Source organism: Natrix helvetica (assembly GCF_964273705.1).
Source record: "Natrix helvetica genome assembly, chromosome: 1".
Classification (NCBI taxonomy): domain Eukaryota; kingdom Metazoa; phylum Chordata; class Lepidosauria; order Squamata; family Natricidae; genus Natrix; species Natrix helvetica.
Window position 1 is genome coordinate 276,964,072 of NC_138548.1, and position 23,441 is coordinate 276,987,512.

General features: G+C 41.7%; 1 protein-coding gene across 6 annotated transcripts in view; it reads left to right on the forward strand.

Annotated features, from left to right (window-relative positions):
* Positions 1-1,217: 1,217 nt before the first annotated feature.
* Positions 1,218-23,441, forward strand: part of P4HA2 (prolyl 4-hydroxylase subunit alpha 2) — a 64,388-nt gene continuing 42,164 nt past the window's right edge. For 3 of the 6 annotated variants that reach the window (XM_081934191.1, XM_081934187.1, XM_081934193.1), the window contains exons 1-2: positions 1,218-1,345; positions 1,908-1,953. The gene's annotated coding sequence lies outside the window, so the exon portion shown is untranslated. Of the gene's footprint in view, positions 1,346-1,538; positions 1,587-1,907; positions 1,954-2,299; positions 2,324-19,328; positions 19,349-23,441 lie in introns of those variants that run through there. The other 3 variants (XM_081934188.1, XM_081934189.1, XM_081934190.1) reach the window with 3 other exon arrangements.

Consider the following 23,441-nt stretch of genomic DNA (forward strand, 5'->3'; position numbering starts at 1 on the left):
TTTATTAATGACTGGAAAACCATTATGAACTTTTTGCTGAAAAAAGAAAAAAATGAACTTCTGATTTTTGAACTTGATTAGAAACGGTAGGTTATGGGGAAAAGGAAATTATGATGTAACCTTAAAGAGGGAGAATTTTAAAAATGCATTCAAAACCACTTTTGGTTTTGAATACAAGCACTTTTTGTAAGGGTTTATTTTTTGTTTCTTTTTCTTTTCAAATTCTTTTTACTCCTCCCTTACTATTTTTCTTTATTCTTCTTACATTCAACTTAAAAGTTGTTTTTCTGTTGAAAACCACATTATTAAAAAAATATTTAAAAAAAACATATCAATGGCTCACTACATACACTGCAAGAGAACTGAACCACATTATGACTTACCGGTAGTTAGTATGACAGATGAAGCCAGTCTTGGTTCAGACTCAATCTTGGCAGCTCAGAAGGTATGTGAATTTCACCTTCCAGCATGATGGCTGGGGAATTCTGGGAGTTGAAGTCCACACATCTTCAAGCTGCCAAGGTCGAGGAACAAACATCACTTTAGACTGATGTGGACAACAGCTCATTCAATAGTCATGCTTACATTAGGACCACACTTGAACCCAGACACATGGGCCTATTCCGCAGATTTCCATTGGTTGTTTCTCACCATTTCTTCTGGGGAAATGTCTGTTGTCGATAGAGTTCTTAGGCATGAACCATCACGTTGTAAAGTAAACGTGTGCATCAGAGGTGGTATTGAGCCAGTTCTGACAGGATCTGGAGAACTGGTAGTGGAAATTTTGAGTAGTTCAGAGAACCAGCAAATAGGCTGGCCCTGCTCCCACCCTGCCTCCAAGCTGATCTTTTGTTGCCCTGATGAGCTGGAAAGCAGGTTAGTGGGGTGGGGAGGGAATGGGGATTTTGCAATAACCTTCCCCTGCCATGCCCACAAAGCCAGCCACGCCCACAGAACCGGTAGTAAAACAAAAATTAATCCCACTACCGGTGTGCATTAGTAGATAAACGGCAAGACGAGGCGAGATGGCGGGACCATGTTCCCAGCCGGCCCAGCTGTTTTGAAAGTTGAGGCTGCAGCTCTTGGAAGCATTACGGTATCGCCTGAGCTTTTCCTAGGTTTTCTGCCAGAAGCGCGGGGAGGGGGGAGAGAAGGCGGGGTTTCCGACGTGGCAACCGCTCAATAGGAGCGCAGAACGCCAAGTGCATCAGCAATGGGAGGGCGGGACCAGAAGTGCCAGGGTCTGTTCTAGAAAGCGCGGAGTCGCGTTGCTTGTTCTTAGGCGCGGACGCCTCTCCTTCCCCGGGCAAGGGAGACGCTCACAGTTTAACCTGTGGAATTCCTTGTAGGTTGCGACCGTCGTATGGCCAGACTCAGCGTTTGGTTGCGCCTTTGCCTCCCGCCATCCCCGGGGCTGTTGCTGCTCCCACGCTTCTCCTGCTTTGCTGCTTGCCCACAAGCTCTCCCGGCTCCTAATGACCCGACTCCCGCTGAACCGTGACACGCGCCCTCTTCCTTACCCCCCCCAATTGCCCTTTTGCGCCGAGAGCGCCTCGCCGCGCGATCCTATACGTGCCCGCCGAGCGGTAAGACACCCCCACCCCTCTCTCCGCGACCGAAGCGCCGGCACTTGCGCCCAAGGCGAGCGTGTCTAGAGGATCGCCTCTAAGGCCATCCCCTGCATGGCTCCTGCAAAACCCCTGCATGGCAAGCTATAGGAACCGCGCCCCGGCGACAACCCCCCGAGCTGCCGGCCGCGCTTTAAGGTAGCCTGGTTAGGCGCAGCGGAGAAACGGCGGGCTTGGGGAAATGACTTCATCCGCCGAGCCGGCTGCAGCCTTGCAATGTTTTCCGCCCCATAATGATAATAATAGTTAATAAAAACTCCTGCTTAACTTAATTTTCAGGTTAAAGGCCGGAGAGCGGACGAAGCGAGCGCGGTGGTTTCTGCAGGTAACGCTTGGAAACGCTGCCCGGGGGCGATGTCGGGGAGGGAGGGAGGAAGGAGAAGGCGTCGGCGGCAAGAAAGCTATTTCTGGGAAAGCCTCGGTCGGGGAATGTTGGTGGACTTGTGGGGCGAGGTCCAAAGTTTGGGAAAGCTTAGCCGCTGGGGCAGGCTAAGTCCTGCCGCCCTCAAGAGCCTTGGCCCAAGGGAAGGTGGTCGCCCCGCTTCCTCTCCGCTTTCCTGAGTGGGAAAAACAACCACTGTAGAGAATGACAACCCGCCCTGACCCGGGCTGCGCTTCAGAAGGCTTTCTTGCCCGAGGATAGTCGTGTGTATCAGCACGTAGGCTGAGATTTTCGATTTGCTCCATCGCAGAAGGTGATGGGTGGGGAGGGGAAGACAGCCAAGTTTCAGGAAGGCCTTGAAATTGGAGGCCAAGCACCGAATGGTAATCTAGAAAGGAGAGAGAAAAGAAGTGGGTCCTATTTAATCTCTCAATTTGTGAAGGATCTTCCAGCAGGCAGGCAGCCAAATGATCTTGCCCTTGCAGCAAGCAATTCCTAATCTAAGCAAACAGTAAAGGCAGATTTATCAGCTGCGCCTTGGGAAAAGGAGGGGAATTCAGGGCAATGTCTATGGAGATTCTCAGTCATCCAGGTCATGGTTGTCCCAAAGGTGGGGGTTTTTTCCAAGAGGCAACTGGACTTTCTGGTTTTTCTTTGAAGACGTTTTGCTTCTCATCCAAGAAACTTCTTCAACTCTGAGCTGACTTTCAAGGCAGTGATTTCCTCTTTAATGGAGGTTTTCCTCTGTCAATTCCTCAGAGAGAGTGCTGTAGGGATGCAAAGGCTTTCTCCTTCGATGACTTTAATCTATTCATTATGTTTAATCTGAGCAGAGGTGAAGGTTATTCTAAGTATACACGTTACATCTCTGGAGTTCTTGTAATGTCAAAAGGGGGGAATGGAAAGCCAGAAATCCTGACAAACACAGTGAGGTGGGTGTCTTTTTCCGCTTTCCACTTTCCAGTTCTGAAGTGCTTCAGAGAAGGGTGTCTTGTTGTATAGGATTCCCCAAGTAGGGTATGATTCTGGCTTAATGTGTATGCAGCCAACTATGGTTTATTCAGGGAACCATGGATAAATAACCGTGGGTTTACAATTGCTCTGTGCAGCATAGTTTTGGTTTATGAACATGGAGATTTGAGGTCCATTTTAGGACTTCATTACATTATATAACTTCATACTAATAATTTACAATCTGGTATTGCACGTCAGTACTAAGATGAGACTAAGCTAGTCAATATATTTATAGGATCTAAATGTTGCGTATGTAGAGCTGCATACAAGATAATGGCTTTAATGATATTTGGGGGAGATACAGATGGCATATTTCACTGTCAGGTTTATCTTTTGCCTTTCCTCCAGGACTTCTACATTCCAAAAGCATATGAAGTCAGGATTAAAAATCAACAGTGTCAGCTCCAAAGCAAACAAACATTATTTATTAAGAAAAAAACTATTTTTGTAAACATTATTTGTTTATGGAACTTCTGTCAATGGGTGGAATTCAAAAAGTTTGTGTCTACGTGCGTTTGTGTGTATTATGTCTTTAATTCAGTTTTGATTCCTGGTGACTGCATGGAGCAGTTCCTGAAATTTTCTCAGCATAGTTTTTCAAACTTCATTATTGCTGCCTTCCTAAGGCTGAGAGAGATTGACTGGCCAAAATTACTCAGCTGGCTTTATGCCTAAGGCAGGACTAGAACCTTTTTAAAATGAAATTTGTTTAGTAAAATATGATTTGATAGATTGATGATAATTTGTTGAAGTACAATGTAAGTTTACATTACAGACAGATTCTTTGAAATAGAGGTTCTGATTTAACTAAACTAATTGGAAGCTAATCAAGGAGAGAAGCAACCTGGAATTAAGGAGAAACTTTCTAACAGTGAGAACAATTAACTAGTGGAACATCTTGCCTTCAGAATTTGTGGGTACCGGTACTTCTTTATTGGAGGTTTTTAAGAAGAGACTGGACAGTCACTTTTCTGAAATGGTATGGGGTCTCCTGCTTGAGCAGGAGACTGGACTAGAAGACCTCCAAGGTCCCTTCCAGCTCTATTCTATTCTAAGATTCTAATGAGTAAGCAACTATGCAAATATCCAAAACATATTTCTTCCTCTTTATTTTGTTTACTTCTTCTGATTTCAATCTGTTTCCCTTTTATACCCCAATTCCTCAAATCTGTTACTTCTAACTGAATATACTGTATGTCTACTGCAAAAATCCAACTGTAGTTTTTCATTTTTCCTGTTAACCATATATATTTTCAGTTCAGTTGCAGAATGCATAATCCTGGCCTAATTGGTATTATAAACATACAGAGTAAATATTTCTGCTGCCTTGTGGTTTTTTTGGTGTTAAAATTGGATTTAAAGTATCAGAAAGTTATAAGAGTGGAAGCTGCAGATGAATAAGTCCCTTGAGGTGTGCCATATTTTAGACACCCATGACCAGTCAAACAGCAGCTAAGCAGCTAAACATTTTTTAAATGCTTTGGCTTAATGTGAGCTTAGTCATTGGGTTTTGAAACCATGGTTTATGCTTAGTATAATTTTGGAAGCTGAAGGCAATTTTGCTTATTGTCACAACTGTTTAATATCCTAAGTAATTAGGGCATTCTTCTCTGCATGACAAGAATGCCATTTTTGTGTTTTATATTAATGCACAGAAACTCAAATAGAAATTATTCTTTTTTTGAGTCATTCTATCAGTCTCCTCTATTTTAGCTTGTTTACTATTAGTAACCTAGTATTAGTTCTACGTTCAGGAAAAGATTCAAAGCAGACTTATTTCAGCTAAGACTTCTTTCCAAAGTTTTTACAGCTGGGATTTTACAGAACGATTTTCAATATGATTTTCTTGAAAATCTTTTAATATTCCAAAGTTATTTATAGACATATATGATAGAATGCTGCATATTAACATTGGACTGTGACCAATAAGTGCAATTACATATCTACTTCTCCAAATTTTTGGCTAGCTCTAGATGGAGAACACGACTCGCTTCCTTTTCATGCTTGCAGTTTGACTCGACCAGATCTCTTCACGTATTTGTCTTGGAGTTTTTCTCTTGGGAAAGGAGAAAGATAGAATAACCAAATTGAAAGTCATCCGAACAAAAACTCATTGCTGCTTTAAAATATATTTCAGAACTAATCCAGTGTTAGTATTTTTAAAACTGCAGGGCCAAGAAGTCACAAAGTTATTAACTTTATTAAGATAAAGTCATAAGATTATTGGTATATGGTTCCGTGGTATTCGAGAAAGTATTTGAGACACCACATACCCTAATACTTTTATTTTAAAAAGCACAAAAGGATTAAATGTTTGTTTAACATTTAGTTGTTTAATTGTTTGCAGATGTGCATTACACTTTTGGCATGGGAGGTGGTGATGCAGGCATGTGGAAGGGATGAGCGTAGTGTTTTTGAGATGCAATGTTCAATTCTGGAGCAAGACGCCAGCTGGAAGACAGTTATCTTTGGGGAAAGAGAAATATTTAGTAAGGCTATTGGCTTTAAGAGATTAACACAGATATTTGGTTTTAGTAAGAATTGTGGGTATGCTGCTAAAGAGCTTGTGAATTCTAAAGACTTTGGGAAATGCCTGTGCCGCCTCATGATGGATGGGTGAAGAGAGAGAGAAAGAGAAAGAAAGAAAGAAAGAAAGAAAGAAAGAAAGAAAGAAAGAAAGAAAGAAAGAAAGAAAGAAAGAAAGAAAGAAAGAAGGATGGATGGATGGATGGATGGATGGATGGATGAAAACATGTATGGTCTCACATTGTTAGTTGCGTTTGGTTTTTAAGCTGATTTCTTTTTTCCTTGCCGGTTGTGCATCTAAAATTGCACCAAGAGAACCCTTCTCTTTCACAAGCTACAGGTCTTGCATCTCCTAATCCTGAATATCTGACTGCTGTAGCATCAATCAGAATGTTATTCTTTCCATTTGAAGGCTACAACAAAGGCATTTGTGGTTTTTTTAAGTTGTGAGTTAAACGTACTTAATCTGAACTAAGATTGTGGGTGGAGGATTGAACATTCTTTAATGATATCCTTGATATTATTCTACTGGTCTGCTGAAGCTGTAGTAGAAATCATTGTCAGTCAGCTGTAAATTGTTTTTAAGGGATTGGAAGTATCAAAATGTTCTATACTTTTAGGATTACATACAGTTAGCACTGTATCAACACGGTTCCCCTTGATGGATAAATCTGCAAAGTGTGATATTCTGCACTTGTTTGAACATGAATTTACTCTGATCCTATAACTTTATGATTGCATCTTTACTAGAAATGTAGTTTCAGTTTTAGCAAATTTGTTAACTTCTTTGTGCAGCTGATATAATATTCAGTGCTGAGCAAATACATTCAAATGCGGCCCTGAAGTTAGTTAAAAAGAATCAATTTGTTCTTTGAGGCTCCCAAAGATGATTTTTGCAATGTTTTAGATTTTCAGAATACATTTATTGTTGCTTTTCTTTTCTTTTCTTCAGTTTACAGCATTCTCATGCAATATCAACCATACTTCGTGTTACCTCCTCTGTTTAATTACTCATAATGAGTTACAGTATCTTTTAAACTGCACATTCCATTGAAATGTCTTTTAGTTTGCAATTTTATGTGTAATTTATATAGGAGTAAATCTTAACTGAATTCAGCAGAGCTTCCTTCTAAGCAATCAGATTATTTTCCACTGGAACTGCACAAACTCATAGCATCCATGTTTTTTATTTTATGGTTTGGGACTTTGTAGAAGCAAAAGGCGGGTATAAATGGAAGAATAAAATAAAGAACTCATGAGCCACGGTGTGGTTTTGAACGAAGTTATTTCTACTTGTTGCTTCTATTTTTAAAAAATGTGGAAGCTTAGAGCAAGGCCTCTAGACTCACATAACCTGAAATTGTTGTTTATGTAGCAGGCACTTCTTCCCGGAATCAATATTGACTATACCCCTGAATCCAGTATTATGTGTCATCTGTGATTTTGGGCCTGGCATTTAATCATTTAAATGGGATGATTTTATGCATAGTTGTACATTTAAATGCATTGGAAAAGATTGTTTTAGATTAGATTTTAATTAGAAATGTCAGTTAAATACAAATACGTTAAAGCAATAGATCACTCAATACTCTAAGATCTTGATTTGCTGAATGAGGAGAAAATAACCCTCAGATTTAATGGGTTGAGTAACTGGCAACAAATGTATTGAGAATTTAAGCTTAGATAGTTATAAGTTGGATAATATTGATCATATATTTAGAATGTTTGATTTAATGTAAGAGCTATGTCATTTTAAATCAATCGTCTGTTGACACTTAAGCGAGAAAGTCATTAGAGCAATTGCAAAATGGAGATGTGAAATTCATAAATCATGAAGAAGGCTAGCATTGAAGAGGCAAAGAATCACAAATTAGTTTCCAGAAATCTGTGAAATCGATAACAAGATTGATTTTACAAGTAGAAATGGCTGATGGTTACAGTACTTCAAATTTAAAAAATAATAATGTTGCTTTATTCACGTCATGTGGCTAAATATACTATATATTCCTTCACCACTTTTTTATTAGTACTTCCTTTCTGGACACAAATTGAAAGTAAATACCTTTCTGTGCTTTGGTACAATGGTGATGGCACATTTTTATTGCTATCTGTTTTTACCTGCTTGTTTCTTAATAAGCAGGCAAAAATAACATATAACAGGCACAATGTTCTACAGCTTGAGTCGCTATTTCAAAAACATTTTAAAGTAAAGTAACAAAGCTTACATCTTTCAATGCTGTTATAAATTAAATACGCTTAAATTTTATTGTCTCTCCCCTTGCCCATTTTCTTACTTTCTCTGGAAAAAAGAAACAGAAGAAAAGTTTTTTCTGTTATTCCAGAATTCTTGGCAATTTTACATCTATTCTCAGGGTTTTCTGTAGAATTATTACCCTGTTTTTTTTCCATTTGATGGAAAACACAAGAGAAACACATATTTTTCTGCTGTTTTCCAGCTGCGCTCCCTCTATCTGAGTATGTTTCTTTCTCTTGGCAATGCAGTAATGGTTATGCAAAAGCAAGATTTGGATCATATAATTACTCAAATCTTTTAAAGGTTTGGAATGTAATTTAGACATTGATGCAATAAGATAAATTATAAGGAAAAATATTGCTACTCTTTGTAAAGGATCTTTTCACCCAATCAAGATTTTTTTGAATCCATGTGTAAGTGAATAGTGTAACTTTAATAGTAACTTTCTTCAGGCATTATCACGGAGAGGAGGAGAAAATGAGTGTGCCATTCTTAATTGCTAAAGAACAGCATCTGAAGGTGTGGCAGTTGAGTTGCACTCTTGTCTTTTAGAAGGGCAATGGAAGTGGTCAGGGAAGCGTTTGAGTGCAATTTTTATTATTTCAATATTCTTCTGCATTCCTTCAATTTAAGAACAGGTTTTGGATTTGTTTGACAGACAGTGAAACAATTTACAGCAAAATTACTGCGGATAGGATAGGATAGTTGGAAGAGACCTTGGAGATCTTCTAGTCCAACCCTCTGCTTAGGGAGGAAATTGTATACCATTTCAGACAAATGGTTATCCATCTCTTCTGTTAGATACTTATACCAACTACAGTGGTTTCCACCAAGGTCCTCTGTTCCGGTGGGAACAGAGGTTTAATCCTATTGGTCGAAGGGTCTGATCACTCCCTATAAAAGGGCTGCTGTCAGACTCAACCTTCGCTGGATTGTACATAGTTGCTACTGACTTAATAAAGAGCTGTTGTTACCGTTAAGCCTATGTGTGCCTATCCATTACCCAATCTAACACTGGCGGCGAGGGTGGGATTGGAAGGCAACTAGGCAAACCGAAGAGCGTAGCAATCCAGCAAGTACATCCAGCCTGGAGCTCAGCATGGCTTCGAGCAGCCATTTTTGAGCGGAAAACTCAAAACGCCCTCAGAACACAAAATGGCCATGCACGCCCCACCAACTCCGTATGACCCAGTCACCGAGCACTGGGACTCGTACATGTTACAATTTGACTGCTTCCTCGAGGCAAACAACCTCATGGGCCTTTCTGAAGGCCTCAAGAAGAACATGTTCCTTGGGTACTGTGGCCGGGAAGTGTTTGAGATGGCAAAAGACCTCTCTGGGCCGACACCGCTCCAATCAGTTGCCTGGTCCGTGCTCCAGCGGACGCTTAGGACTCATTATGCACCTAAGCCATCCAAGCACGTACACTGGCATGAATTCAATATCAGGAATCAGAAAAAGGGCGAGTCGATTAACGAGTACGCTGCTGCGCTCCATAAGGCCGCAGCATACTGCGAATTCAGAGACTTAGCCGAGCTGATTCTGGACCACATAATATGCGGCGTTCGGGACATTAATTTACAGAGGAGGTTCCTCGCAAAATCAAACCTTACTCTGCAGATTGCCTTGGGCGAAGCCAGGGTTTCAGAATCAGCCGTCAAATCGACTGAAACTCTGCAGCACCAAGGCACACCCCAAGAAGCGCAGAAAAGCACACGCGTTCATCGCGAGGCCACAGTGCCCAAGAGTTCTGAAGGAGAAGAAGATGACAGCTGCCACATGTGCAGTAGCTGTGCCCAGCCTGCGCACACTTTCAAACAGCATCTCCCGTTTTGCGCGAGCTGCGGAGGAGACGATATCAGATCGGCTTGCTGTTACCGTGACGCAACCTGGCAGCGCTGCGAGCGAATTCCATGCCACTGCCTGGCAGCCTAGAGGCGCACCAAGCCGCCAACCGAGGCCCAGCCAAGGGGCCTGGAAGAAGCCACTACGGTGCTCAGAGGGTGACAACAGAGTCACTCACTACACATCAATCGGACAAGTCCACACCAGGCGGCCAAAGAAACTGAAGGTCACAGTCCTCATCAAGGACTCTCCATGTGAGATGGAGATCGACACCGGGTCATCACTGACCATCATTCCGTGGTCTACCCTGAAGCAGGCTATCCCTAGCCTCAAGAAGCAGCACCTTCGCACCCCTGACATCCACCTACGCGATTACCAGGGAAACAGGGTCCCCATCATGGGCCAAGGCACCTTCCACATGAACTTAAAAAGTTCAGCGGGAAACTCACAGTTTCAGTGGTCAGCGGCAACCTGCAGAGCCTCCTAGGGCTAGATTGGTTCCAAGCCCTGGGCCCGGTATCAATGCCTTGAAAGAGTTCAAGGACGTTTTCAGCACCGGTCTGGGTAAGTATGTGGGGACCCCAATTTCATTTAATTTGGACCCCAACATAGCCCCAATAAAGCTAAAACCCAGGAGAGTGATTTTTGCTCTCCGCCCCAAAATTGACAGGGAAATTAACAAGCTCGTAGGCCAGGGAATCCTAGAGCCGGTCGATCATGCACGCTGGGAGGCCCCCTATAGTGACACCTGCCAAATCTTGACGGGTCAGTCCGCATCTGCATGGACTACAAATGCACAATTAATAAAGTGCTACAACAAAGCGCCTACCCTGTACCCATTGTACAGCACCTTCTCCATTCATTAGGCCCCGGAAAAATATTCGCTAAATTGGACATGGTGCAGGCATACCGACAATTGCCTGTAGATCATGCTACGGTGGAGGCCCAAACCATTGTGACGCACAGGGGTGCATTCAAATGTCACCGCCTGCAATTCGGCGTTAGTATCACCCCTGGACTGTTCCAAGGCATCATGGAACGGTTTTTTCAGGGGATTCCAGGAGTCTACCCCTATTTCGACGACATCTTGGTATCGGCTGCAAATGAGGCGCAACTTTTAAAATGAGTACGAGCAGTTTTGGCTAAAATTAGGGACAAGGGCCTCCGTCTCAAAAAAGAGAAATGCCAAATTAACGTGCCAAGGGTTGAATTTCTTGGGTACCTAATCGACAGCTCTGGGATTCACCCGACGACACAAAAAATTAAAGCAATTCAGGACGTCCCCCACACCTCGCAATCAAACCGAGCTGCAGGCGTTCTTTGAGCTCCTTAATTTCTACAGCATCTTTCTTAAACAGAAAGCCATCGTTGACCATTCCCTACTAATTCAGCACATCACGCCCAGTGCCACTACTGGGAGAAACCACTCCGAACTTCTCATGGGTCGCTGGCTAAGGTCCCAATTAGACTGGCTACACCCCAATTATTCTGCCTCATTGTCCCCCAGACTCCACAAGCAAGATTCGGGCTTTTAGCATAGGGGATTCGATATACACCCACAACTACGCCAGGGGAACTCTGGTTGCTTATGCCCTTCAAAGCCTTAGCCCCAGGTTACCTAAGGAGCTGTCACATCCTTATTACATTCACCTGTCCTAACCAGTTGGAGTAGAGCCTTCTCTTTCATTGCCCCCACCCCATGGAACATCTTGCCCTCTAAGGTGAGGCTGGCCCCCACTATTATGGTCTTCTAGGAGAGTGTTAAGGCCTGGTTCTATCAACTAGTGTGGTGATATACCATCCTGGAGATGGTTGGTAGCTTGACTTTTGTTTCTGAAAATATTTTATGGCCTTTTTATTGTAAACCACTCAATCATTTAGATAATGAGAAGGACAGGGTATAAATTTGTACAGTCAATTGATAAATAAAATGTAAATTAATCCTAACAAAAAATGGGATGCGGTGGCTCAGTGGCTAAGACGTGAGTTGTCAATCAGAAAGGTGTTATCTTGTCCCATCTTCTGCCAACCTAGCAATTCGAAAGCATGCAAAATGCAAATAGAAAAATAGGGATCACCTTTGGTGGGAAGGTAACAACTTTCCTTACGCCTTCAGCGTTTTGTCAAGCTGGCCACATGACCACAGAGACAGTCCCTTCCACTGGAGCCTCCTGTCCAAGCCCCGAAAATAGCAGTTCAGGTAAGACCAACTGCCATTTTTGGACAGCACTGGCTTTTCAGCTTTGAAATGGAGATGAGCAGCGCCCCCTAGAGTCGGGAATGACTAGCACATATGTGCGAGGGGAACCTTTACCCTAACTAGGGTTCTTCAAACCAACGGACAGCACTAATATCAAACTCAGGGATGTCCCTGCAGAAAAAGGAAGTGATTTTTATGTATTTCCTTTTTAGTGTTTCCTCTATTGTTTCAGAGGTTTTCCTAGCCTGCTCCAAAGCAGACTTAAGACAGGCTACAAAAGTCATTGGTTAACTGAAATTGATTAAGATAATTCCACATTTGGCAGGGATTATCATTGTTTTAGATAAGAATATTAACTGCAAAGAATGCACGCAGAATAAAATAGCAGTAATGGGAAGAAATGTGTATGAGGCTGTTAGTACTTTCTTTAGCTTTGATTCCATAGTCTAGCTAAAATCCATCTGAAAGTTAAAACCCTATTTTTCTGATGCACAATCCTCAAACCAAAGTTCTCTTTCAGATGCTTACTCTGAATCAGTATTTTGCACAGGGCATCAGACACGATCAGAGACTAGGGTTCTGTGAAGCATTCAAAGAATGTACTGCAAGGCTCATTGATTTTAAAACAATTTTATTTTAGGAAAACTTGGCTTGTGTACTTCTAAGGCTTTTTGTGGAACTGCATACATGTGTATGTGTGGACAGCACTTATCATATTTTTTGGAGTATAAGACACACCTTTTTCCCTCAAAAAAGAGGGTGAAAATCTGGGTGCGTCTTATACACTGAATACAGCATTTATTGCCTCCCGAAACCCCGCCCCCTTTGCAAAAATGGCCATGAATAGCCTTTAGGAGGCTTCCAGAGTGCTCCTGAGACATGGGGAGGGCAAAAATGAGCAAATAAACAGACATTTTTTGCTCGTTTTTGCCTCCCCACAGACCCCAGGAGCACTCTACAAGCCTCCCAAAGCCTCTGCATGCCCCCCCCCCTTTGTGCAAAAAATGAGGCGTACAGAGAGTTTGGGAGACCTGCAGAGTGCAAAACCTTTTTTTTAATTTACCTCTTCAAAATCATGATGTGTCTTATATTCCGGTGCGTCTTATAGTCTGAAAAATATGGTACATTGGGAATTCCCAAAAAATGCTGCATATTCATCCCCACTAAGTTTATTCCTTTGCTTCGTTTGACGGCTAATGGAGAGTTATTTTCCTCTATCAACTCCAACAAAAGCTTAATTTGTTGGGTCTGATAAATCTTCACTCTTTTATGCATTACACGTTATCATAGATGACTTCTTGTTCCGGCTCTTTGACTTTTTCTTCAATCACCATTATACAGCTGCACTTATTGCAAATCTATGTTAGGTTTCTTTTGGCAAAAATATAAATGTGCTAAAAATATTGTAGATCAGAAATCGGGATTCTTGTAAATTTAGCTTTACTTATATTTCTTAATGTTGAAAGTCTTCTATTTCTTTGGAGTTCTTGGTTAGTTAGCCAGCTACATACTGCCTAGTTAAAGTGAGTATTTACTAGGTAAAACTCTACCTGAACTCCATCACCAACTTCATATGCACTCATAATTGGAAACTGGCTATTATGGGACTTTGCGTTTGACATGAAAAGGCTATTTTAGAACATATGGGAATATCAACGCAGCATGTGTCTTTATTCATTAAAGTAACTTGCCTCTATGATTGCAGAATCAGTAATGTAGGAAAATATGTTTAGAGCAAATTCAAAGCATTAGCCAGCCCTACTATCTACTTTATGTTCTGTATACAGATTCTGCAGTAGCCTCTGCTTACTCAGCAGAAAACAGCCACTATATCATAAACATCAGAAGTTTTCAGGATGTACCCTTTGCAATGTTTGTAAGCTACCTAGAATCATTCCCCAAGTGGGTGGCATATTAGTTTGGTGAATAAAATAAATCAGTAGCTGTTCAGGAGGTAACTAACATGTAAATGATGATGATGATGATGATGATGATGATGATGATGATGATGATGATGATGATGATGATATTTGGTGAGATTCACAGCCTTTGGGGCTGGTTGGTAGCTCAACAGCTTGAGTCCTAACCAAGGACCTAGGAACTGTTAAGGTAACATCGGAGGATATAAGTTGTTCCAAGTAGGGTGGTTTTTTGTAGAGTCAGAATGTTCAAGTCAGGTAAATTTAGAATTTCCAAATAGCGAGGTAGCCCTTTAGGTATTGCTCCAAGGGCTCCAATTACAATTGGGACAACACATGATTTCTTTTTCCACAATCGCTCAACCTCAATTTGCAAGTCCCGGTATTTTGTGATTTTTTTTCTTGCTGTTTATCTTCAATTCGGGCATCACCAGGTATTGCAATGTCAATGAACCATACTTTTTTTCTTTTCAATTATTGTTATGTCAGGTGTGTTGTAGGCCATGTGCCTGTCGGTCTGGATTCTGAAGTCCCACAAGATCTTGACTTTCTCATTCTCTAAAACCTTCTCAATCTGATGGTCCCAGTGGTTTTTGCTGTACTCAAATCCAAACTTTTGGCAAAATTTGCAGTGAATAATCATAACAACGCGATCATGACGTTATAGGTAGTCAGTTTGTGAAATTTTGCTCCACCTGCTGATCAAGTGGTCGACTGTCTTCTTCTTCTTCTTCTTCTTCTTCTTCTTCTTCTTCTTCTTCTTCTTCTTCTTCTTCTTATTATTATTATTATTATTATTATTATTATTATTATTATTATTATTATTATTTCTTTATTCATTATTATTATTATTATTATTATTATTATTATTATTATTATTATTATACTTTATTCATTAAACATGAAAATCAATCAACTGAACATTCAAAAGTGTATCACAAATACCTTTGACTGATGTTAATGGTTGATATGGGTTGCTGCCAGTGTCCTAGGTATCAACCAAGTACCGTATTTTTCGCCCTATAAGACGCTCCGGAATATAAGACGCACCCAATTTTAAAGGAGGAAAATCTAGAAAAAAAAGATTCTGAACCAAATACTGTAGTAAAATATTTTATATCAACTGTATAAAGTTAACAGCAGTTTAAGAACAATTTTATGTCCCCCATTTTTAGATGACCCAGGCAATGTTCCCTCTAATTTTTTTTCAGTGTGAACAGAAAAGTATAGTATTTGAGCGGCACATTTTTATGCCTGAGCAGCACCTGAATTTTTTTCACAGGTGTCACCTAAGACAACATCAAAATCAGTATTATTTGAAACTCAAAGTTATGTTTATTCAAGGTACCCGCTTAATTAAAACTGTTATATAGTATCACTTAACAACGCTCCTGCTTAGTAACCAAAATGTTGGGTCAGGAACTCTGGCATTGAAGCATGCAAGTCTTAAAGCTGTCAAGTTACAAGACCCTTGCACCCTTAACCCTTTAGAAAAAACAACAACCCAGGGTCTTCAAACCTGACAGCTTGAAGACTTGTGGACTTCAACTCCCAGAGTTCCTCCTCCAGTCATGTTGGCTCAGGAACTCTGGCATTGAAACATGCAAGTCTTAAAGCTGTCAAGTTGCAAGACCCTTGCACCCTTAACCCTTAAAAAAAACCCCAGGGTCTTCAAACCTGACAGCTTGAAGACTTGTGGACTTCAACTCCCAGAATTCCTCCTCCAGTCATGTTGCGGCGACGTCATCTGCGTGGATCTGCTCCATCTTCGGTTTTTTTCACAGGGGGCAGGGCTGCTGCTGAAGATGCTGACGACGAGCCCTTGCCGCCACCAGAATAACAGCTGCCTCCTCTTCCTCCTCCAACAGCACCACCACACTTGGAGTGAAGCCGCCAAAGCTCCCGCTGGTGCCCCCGCCCATGGCAGCGGCGGCGGCGCGTCCCCCATGAGGCTTTTTTCCCCCTGCTGCCCTCCTCCGCCTTCCTACTGGCTCCCGCCCGTGGCAGCAGCGGCGGCGCCTCCCCCTCTGTTCGGAGCATCTGAGCTGAGCCCCGTTACCCCTGCCCCCTCCTCCTCTGCTTTGCTTTTGAGGAGCCATGAGCCGCGGGAGCCAGTAGGAAGGCGGCGGAGGGCAGCAGGGGGAAAAAAAGCCTCATGGCTTCTCAAAAGCACAGCGGAGGAGGAGGGGCCAGCAGGGTAACGCGGTGCCCAGCTCAGATGCTCCGAGTGGAGGGGGACCCGCCACTGCCATGGGCGGGAGCTTTGGCGGGAGCTTTGGCGGCTTCACTTCTCACTTCTCGCGCATCCCTCTCCACTCGGAGCATGTTAAAAACCTAGAATGGGACTCAATCAAACTTGGTTCTAGGTTTTTAACTTCCCAATCTAGCGTTCTCCACCCACCCACCCCCAATCCGCCCGGATCTGTCATGCAGCAAAGAGATACAGTAGCTGGGCGCAATAGCAGCAATAGCAATAAGCAGATCCGGAGAGATTTGGGGTTGGGGGTGGAGAACACTAGATGGGACACAATCAAACTTGATTCAAAGGCTTTGGCTCCTGAGATTGGTGTGCTGCCATCCAAAATGCTGGTACCACGATCGCTGCAGCGCCCGCTTTACCTGCCGCTTCTCGGGCGGTTCCAGGCGGCAGAGATCGTAGTAATAGCATTTTGGATGGCAGCGCACCAATCTCAGGAGTCAAAGCCTTTGAATCAAGTTTGATTGTGTCCCATCTAGCGTTCTCCACCCCCAACCCCAAATCTCTCCGGATCTGCTTATTGCTATTGCTGCTATTGTGCCCAGCTACTGTATCTCTTTGCTGTATGACAGATCCGGGCGGATTGGGGGTGGGTGGGTGGAGAACGCTAGATTGGGAAGTTAAAAACCTAGAATGGGACACAATCAAACTTGATTCAAAGGCTTTGGCTCCTGAGATTGGTGCGCTGCCATCCAAAATGCTATTACCACGATCTCTGCCGCCTGGAACCGCCCGAGAAGCAGCAGGTAAAGCGGGCGCTGCAGCGATCATGGTACCAGCATTCTGGATGGCAGCGCACCGATCTCAGGAGCCAAAGCCTTGAGGCACCTTTCGTTTGCAGGAGGAGGGCAGCATAAAGCAGCGCCCCAGCAATGTGAGGAGCCGCTGCCACCGCCATCACCGCCTAAGCCCTCTCGGGAGCCCAGCTGAGCGGGAGCTCTGAAAGCGAAACCTCTCTCCTTTCCAGCCATCACGATCTCTGCAGCCCCCTCTTTGCCTGCCCCATTTTCAGATGACCCAGTGGCTACATTCGGCTTACAAGACGCACTCAGATTTTTACCCTCTTTTTTGGAGTAAAAAAGTGCGTCTTATAAGGCGAAAAATACGGTACCTTCTTAAAATATACGATGTTCCGAGTAGTGCCGTCTTTTGTAGTTCCGCTGGTGTTATTGCAGAAACTGCAATTTGTTGATGTATTTTATAAAATTCTTGGACATGGTACTTATTATTATTATTATTATTATTATTATTATTATTATTATTATTATTATTATTATTATTATTATTATTATTATTATTATTATTATTATTATTATTATTATTATTATTATTATTATTATTATTATTATTATTATTATTATTATTATTATTATTATTATTATTATTATTATTATTATTATTATTATTATTATCATCATCATCATCATCATTATTATCATCTGTTGAAATTAAAGCAGTTTTGCTGGGTATGGGGGTGAAATATAAGGCAGGGGAGCTGTAAATTACTCATATCTCACAATAAAATCATTGGCAGAATTTTTATTATTTATTTATTAATTCAATTTATAGGCCGCACCCTCTCCACCAAGGGACTCGGGGCGGCGTACAACTCAATATACAAATAAATGCCAAGGGGAGGTAATCAAAACATTGTACAATTCATAAATAAATAAATAATCATAAGTTAAAAACAACACAATAAAATTTAAAATGATTAAAATACCCAAAAAATCAGTTAATTTAAATTTAAAATTGTCCAGGGGGGATTAGAAAATGTAGTTGTAATTTAAGCCAGGCCAGCTAGTTGGAACAGGTGGGTCTTAAGTTTCGTGCGGAAGGAGCGGAGATCGGTAGTTGTCCTAATGTCGGGGGGGAGGTCATTCCAGAGGGCTGGGCCCATCACAGAGAAGGCCCTTCCCCTCGGCGCCGCCCTCTGGCATTGCTTAGTGGACGGCACCTGGAGGACTCCCTCTCTGTGAGAGCGAATTGGTCGCAGGGATGTATGGGGCAGGATACGATCCCGCAAATAACTAGGTCCCGTGCCATGGAGCGCTTTAAAGATGGTGATCAACACCTTGAAACGCACCCGGAAGGCCACATGGTCATCCATAGACAGCCGGGCATCTAGGAGGACGCCCAAATTGCGCGCCCGCTCCACGGGGGCCAGTTGCTCGCCCCCGATGGCCAGCGATGGAATCAGGGGGTCTTGGAGGGGTTGAGTTTAAGTCTGTTGTCTCCCATTTTCTTGTGTAATTGTCAGTATTTGGGGGGAGATTTACAAAAATGCTCTTTCTCGGGATTGAAAGTGCTATGTGAAGGGCTAACTTGTGAATAATGCTGAGTCTGAACAAGCAAGACAATATTGGTTTGTGGTAGATAACATGTTTCTAGAGATTGACTAAAAATATCAAGTGCTGCAAGGTGAAGAGGAATTTATTTATTTATTTTGTCAAATATGTATGAGATAACAAGTATAAGTATAAACATGGACACAGGAAATGAGTATGAATAAATGGGGACAATAGGACAGGGACGATAGACACTTGTGTGCTTATGTACGCCCCTTACAGACCTCTTAGGAAAGGAGTGGGGTCCACGCTAGACAGTTTAAGGTTAAAGTTATGGGGGTTTGAAGATGTAACAACGGAGTCGGGTAGTGCATTCTAGGCATTGACCATTCTATTCCTGGAGTCATATTTTCTGCAATCGCGTTTTGGAGCGGTTTACCTTTAGTTTGTATCTATTGTTTGCCTGCGTATTATTGCGGCTGAAGCTGAAGTAGTCGTTGACAGGTAGGAAGTTGTAGCAGACGCGTTTGTGTACTACGCTTAGATCAGACCTTAGTTGGTGTAGTTCTAGGTTTTCCAAGCCCAAAATTGTGACTTTAATGTATTCTGCATGGTTTCCTCTGATCACTGGCCTTTGGGAAATGGCTACGCCTTCCTCTGACGTAGGACTCTCTTGCATTTCTGTGAAACTGAAAAAATTAGATGTCTTTAAACTATTAAAAGTATAACAAGAGACATAAAAGATCAAATGGGATCAAATGAGCTTTTTAGAGTATGATGTTTATTTCAGTTAGCTAGTCAATATTTCCCGTGCTAAACAGTGCCTTGAACTTGGAGGGATATGAAGGATTTTTGACTGCTGGACATTTTTTTTAACTCACTGAATAGATGACTTTTATAGCCACTCACAGAAAACTATAGGCATTTACTCACTTAGCAATATTTTTAAAAATCCTGCTAGATATGGAAGTATCTATAGATATGATTTTCATTTTGTTCCAGGCCTATTGATCAAACATCATTCAAGCTGCTTAGGTAAAATCATTTTTATTGTCATGTATAAAGATCAATGAAAGTGAAACTTAGCATTTTTTTGTCTCATTTGATTGCTGTTATTATTATTGGAAGATTACTAGAGGTCGTTTCCAGTTTAGTTTGTATCCAGCACATTCCAGTGAATCCCTATATCCAAATCAGAAAGAGCATATTTGTCATTCAGCGTAGCTACCAAAAAATATCCTGATATTTATTTATTAAATATCAGCAATTCTAAAAACAGTTGACTAGCAAAAAAAAAAAAAAGAGGCAGGCAGAAGGGATCGTATCCTGCCCCATACATCCCTTCGGCCGATCCGCTCACACAGAGAGGGACTTCTCCGGGTGCCGTCCACTAGGCTGTGCCAGCGGGCGACGCCCAGGGGAAGGGCCTTCTCTGTAATGGGCCCGACCCTCTGGAATGACCTTCCCCCTGATATCAGAACAACTACGGACCTCTGCTCCTTCCGTAAGAAGCTTAAAACCCACCTGTTCAATTTAGCCGGCCTGGCCTAATCCCAGCTTACCCACCTCAAGTCTGCATTTTTAAAGTCTATGGGTTGGTTTTAGGCCGAGTTTTAATTTTTATCAATTTGTACAGGGTTTAAGGTTTAATTTGATTTTAAGGGTATTTATTATGTATATGGTTTTTTAATGTGGTACCTGTACACCGCCCCGAGTCACTTCGGGGAGAGGGGGCGGTCTAGAAATCAAATAAAATTGAAAATTGAAATTGAAATAGAAGTGTGTGTCTGTGTATCTTGGAGAGCTAGAGAGAGAGAGGCATAAACAATAGGCAAGAATTTATATCAAAAGGATGCAGAACTTTCCATGGCCCTTGAAAACAATACTATCCCTAATTAGTCCCACAGAGTGAGTGGCCTTTGGTGATTCCAGCTTTAACTCTTTCATGTGTTTAATACTGGCATAACAAATGGAAAAGAGATCACCCGGTGAACTCTCTTCTATTCTGCACCACAAAGACATTTTAGAGGATGGGATGATGTATCCAAAATTATCACAGTCTTTGTGTTAAGTCAGAAAGCCTGAAGGGGGAAATCCCTTCTGTCCCTTTAGACAAGTTGTTATAGTACCCTCTTATTCCACAGTTGGACCTCATGTAAAGATCCTGCATGTTCTGCTAGAAGTATGATCCCAATTCAGCGGTTTGGCCTTGATGGGAAGAAGGCAGTGGAGAGGGTAGAAATGCTGTTTCTCGTTTTCTCTGCTTACATTTGTTGCAAGTAAGCTTCAGAATGCAAGAAGCTGTAAATACTTGTCGTTTTGTTGTAGAATAAACAAGCCAACTAAATATTTCATAGGCAAGTGTCTTCTCCCTCCACATCAAAAGCTATCTTCTGTGCTCACGAAAAGCTTTTTTTCTCATAGCCAAGGCAAAAGTGGCAAAAAAAAAATACAAAAATACTGCTGGATGAAGTAAACAATGTTCTTTGCCTTGGCAGATATCCTGAAAGAAGGGATATGATGAGGTGAGGGTTGCTCTTTTAAAAGGAAAAATTATTCATAATCACTTAGCCAAGCTATGTGTAAATGTCTCCAGGAAACAAGAACAAGCACTTCAGAGGGACTGCCATGGCAAAGTCTGTCCAAATAAACACACCCCTGGAGTTCTTTTGGCTTCCTCCATTGTTCTGTTTTATCGTTTGCTGTGGTTTTACTCTTGGCAGGCCCCATTCATGGCACTTGCCACTTGCTTATAGAAGGTTCTCAAGTTACTTGTGAATTACTTTAGAAGATGGATTATTTGTTTTATTAGTCCTATTTCTCACTAAAGGAGCTCAGAGTAAGAGGACTGAGCAAATAAAGCCACCTCATTTAAACCAGTTGTTACCAAACATTTTTGTCTCGTGACTCCTTTACATTCTTAAAAATAGTTGAGAATCCCAAAGAGCTTTGATTTACATGGATTATATATACTGTATATCAATATTTACTATATTAGAAATTAAAACTTATGAAATTTATTTCATAGATTCCCTGAGAGGCTCCCATGGACTCTCAGTGGTCTTTAGACCACACTTTGAGACCATTGATTTAGACAAAAATTTAGATCTTTTAATTTATTACCAAAAGTTTTTGAGAATGATAGAAAAGAAAGTCTATGGATCTCCAAAGTAGGAAAAGAAATATGCTAAGCTCAGGGATAGACCACACTCCTTAATTACACAATGGATGTGTTGTATACCGGCGAGCCTGGCCAGCAGAGGGCAGTCGAGTGGAGAGGCCCTCTGATTTGCTCAGGCGCGCCGGCCAGCCGGCGGGAGAAATCCTTTGTTTCTATTGGTTCGCCGTCTGACAGCTCGTTGTATAAATAGCTGTCAGACGGCTAGTTTTTGGTTCCAGTCAGTTCATTGTTAATAAACACGTTGTACTATATTTCGACTCCGTCTCCTCAGTGACCAACTACAACAGGATGTTTACTTATAAAAAGAAAGGCCATAAACAGCCTAGATAAATGTATCTAACTAAGCATGTCCCTTAAAATAATTATATCTTTAGGTAAATTGATACATGTTTATTATTTGTAAAGGTGAAGGGGGAAAAACAACCCATGATTGTCTCTATAAAACTAATGTGCCATTTATCTGCAAGACTAAAAATAATGAAAATTAAAAATCAGAAAATATACAAATTCAACTATATAAGAAAAACATTATTGGAGTACAAAATTATTAATAAATATGGCTGATTGAGAGCATAAAAATAATTTAAATGACATTTGTGCTGATGGTACCGGTAGCAATCAATCAGGAAAGCATCATTAGGAACTAAGAAATTATGTTCATCTTTGACTAAACCTATTCTTCATTAAAGGATTTCTCAAATATATTTGTTGTTAGCTTTGTTATCCTAAGAGAAAAAACATCTGAGAAGGACCGAGAGCAAAGTGTGTCTAAACAAAAACAAATTGCGTTGTCTAGATACATACATTTTTCACCCACCCGCCAATCCATAGACTAGGCTTTGTTTCCCTGGGTCTCATTCTTAGTCAGTCTGCCTAGACCAGTGGTGGGCAACCTTTTTTTTCAACTGAGCCAAATCTCGCCAAAACCACGATTGAAATTTATTTTAAGAGCCACATTTTTAAAACCGAAAATACATAGGATGGTACACTGTTTTTAGTTTCAATAAGTTTTTATTGAGAATATTCTGCATGCAAGTATCCACATAGGTCGGGAGGATACAAATAACACAACTAATAAAACAAAAACTTTAGAACAATATTATTTATCGATAACGTTAAATTCCGTAAAATTTGCCTTACAATGTAGAGAAAATTACATCCTGACAATGACTGACAAAGTCACAACCACTAATGTGAACATTGGCCTTGCATTTCCTTGGATAGTTTGAGTAAGTCAGGTTTGTATGTTGTTGTTTTTCATTTCATCTCTCTCTCCCACTTTCTTTCTTTTTTTCTTTTTCTTTCTCTCTCTCTCTCTGGCTCTTTGACTCTCTCTCCCTCCCTCCCTCCCTCTCTGTCTCCCTCTGTCATTTTCTCTGGGTGTCTATTTGTCTGTCTGTCTCTGTATCTCTGTCTCTCTCTCCTCCTTCCCCCATCTCTGTCACTCTGTGTGTGTGTGTGTGTGTGTGGGTCTGTCTGTCTCTCACTCACTCTCTGTGTGTGTGTGTGTGTGTGTGTGTCTGTCTGTCTGTCTCTCCCTCTGTCTCTCTCCCCTCCCTTCCTCTCTCTCTGTCACTCTGTGTATGTGGATGTGTCTGTCTCTCACTCATTCACTTAATCACTCACTCTGTGTGTGTGTCTCTCTCTGTCTGTCTATCTTTCTCTCCCTCCCTCCCCCTCTCTGTCTCTGTGTGTGTGTGTGTGTGTGTGTGTCAGTCTCTCTCTGATTCCCTCCCTCACTCCCTCTCTCTGTTCCTCTCTCTGTCTGTCTGTCTCATTCACACACACACACACACACACACACACTGTGGTCACCTTGTTGAGTGTTCCAATCACATTTGAAACACTCAACAACTGGCCTGCATTTATGCTGCAAAATACCATAAATGCAGGCCAGTTGTTGAGTGTTTCAAATGTGATTGGAACACACAACAAGGTGACCACAGT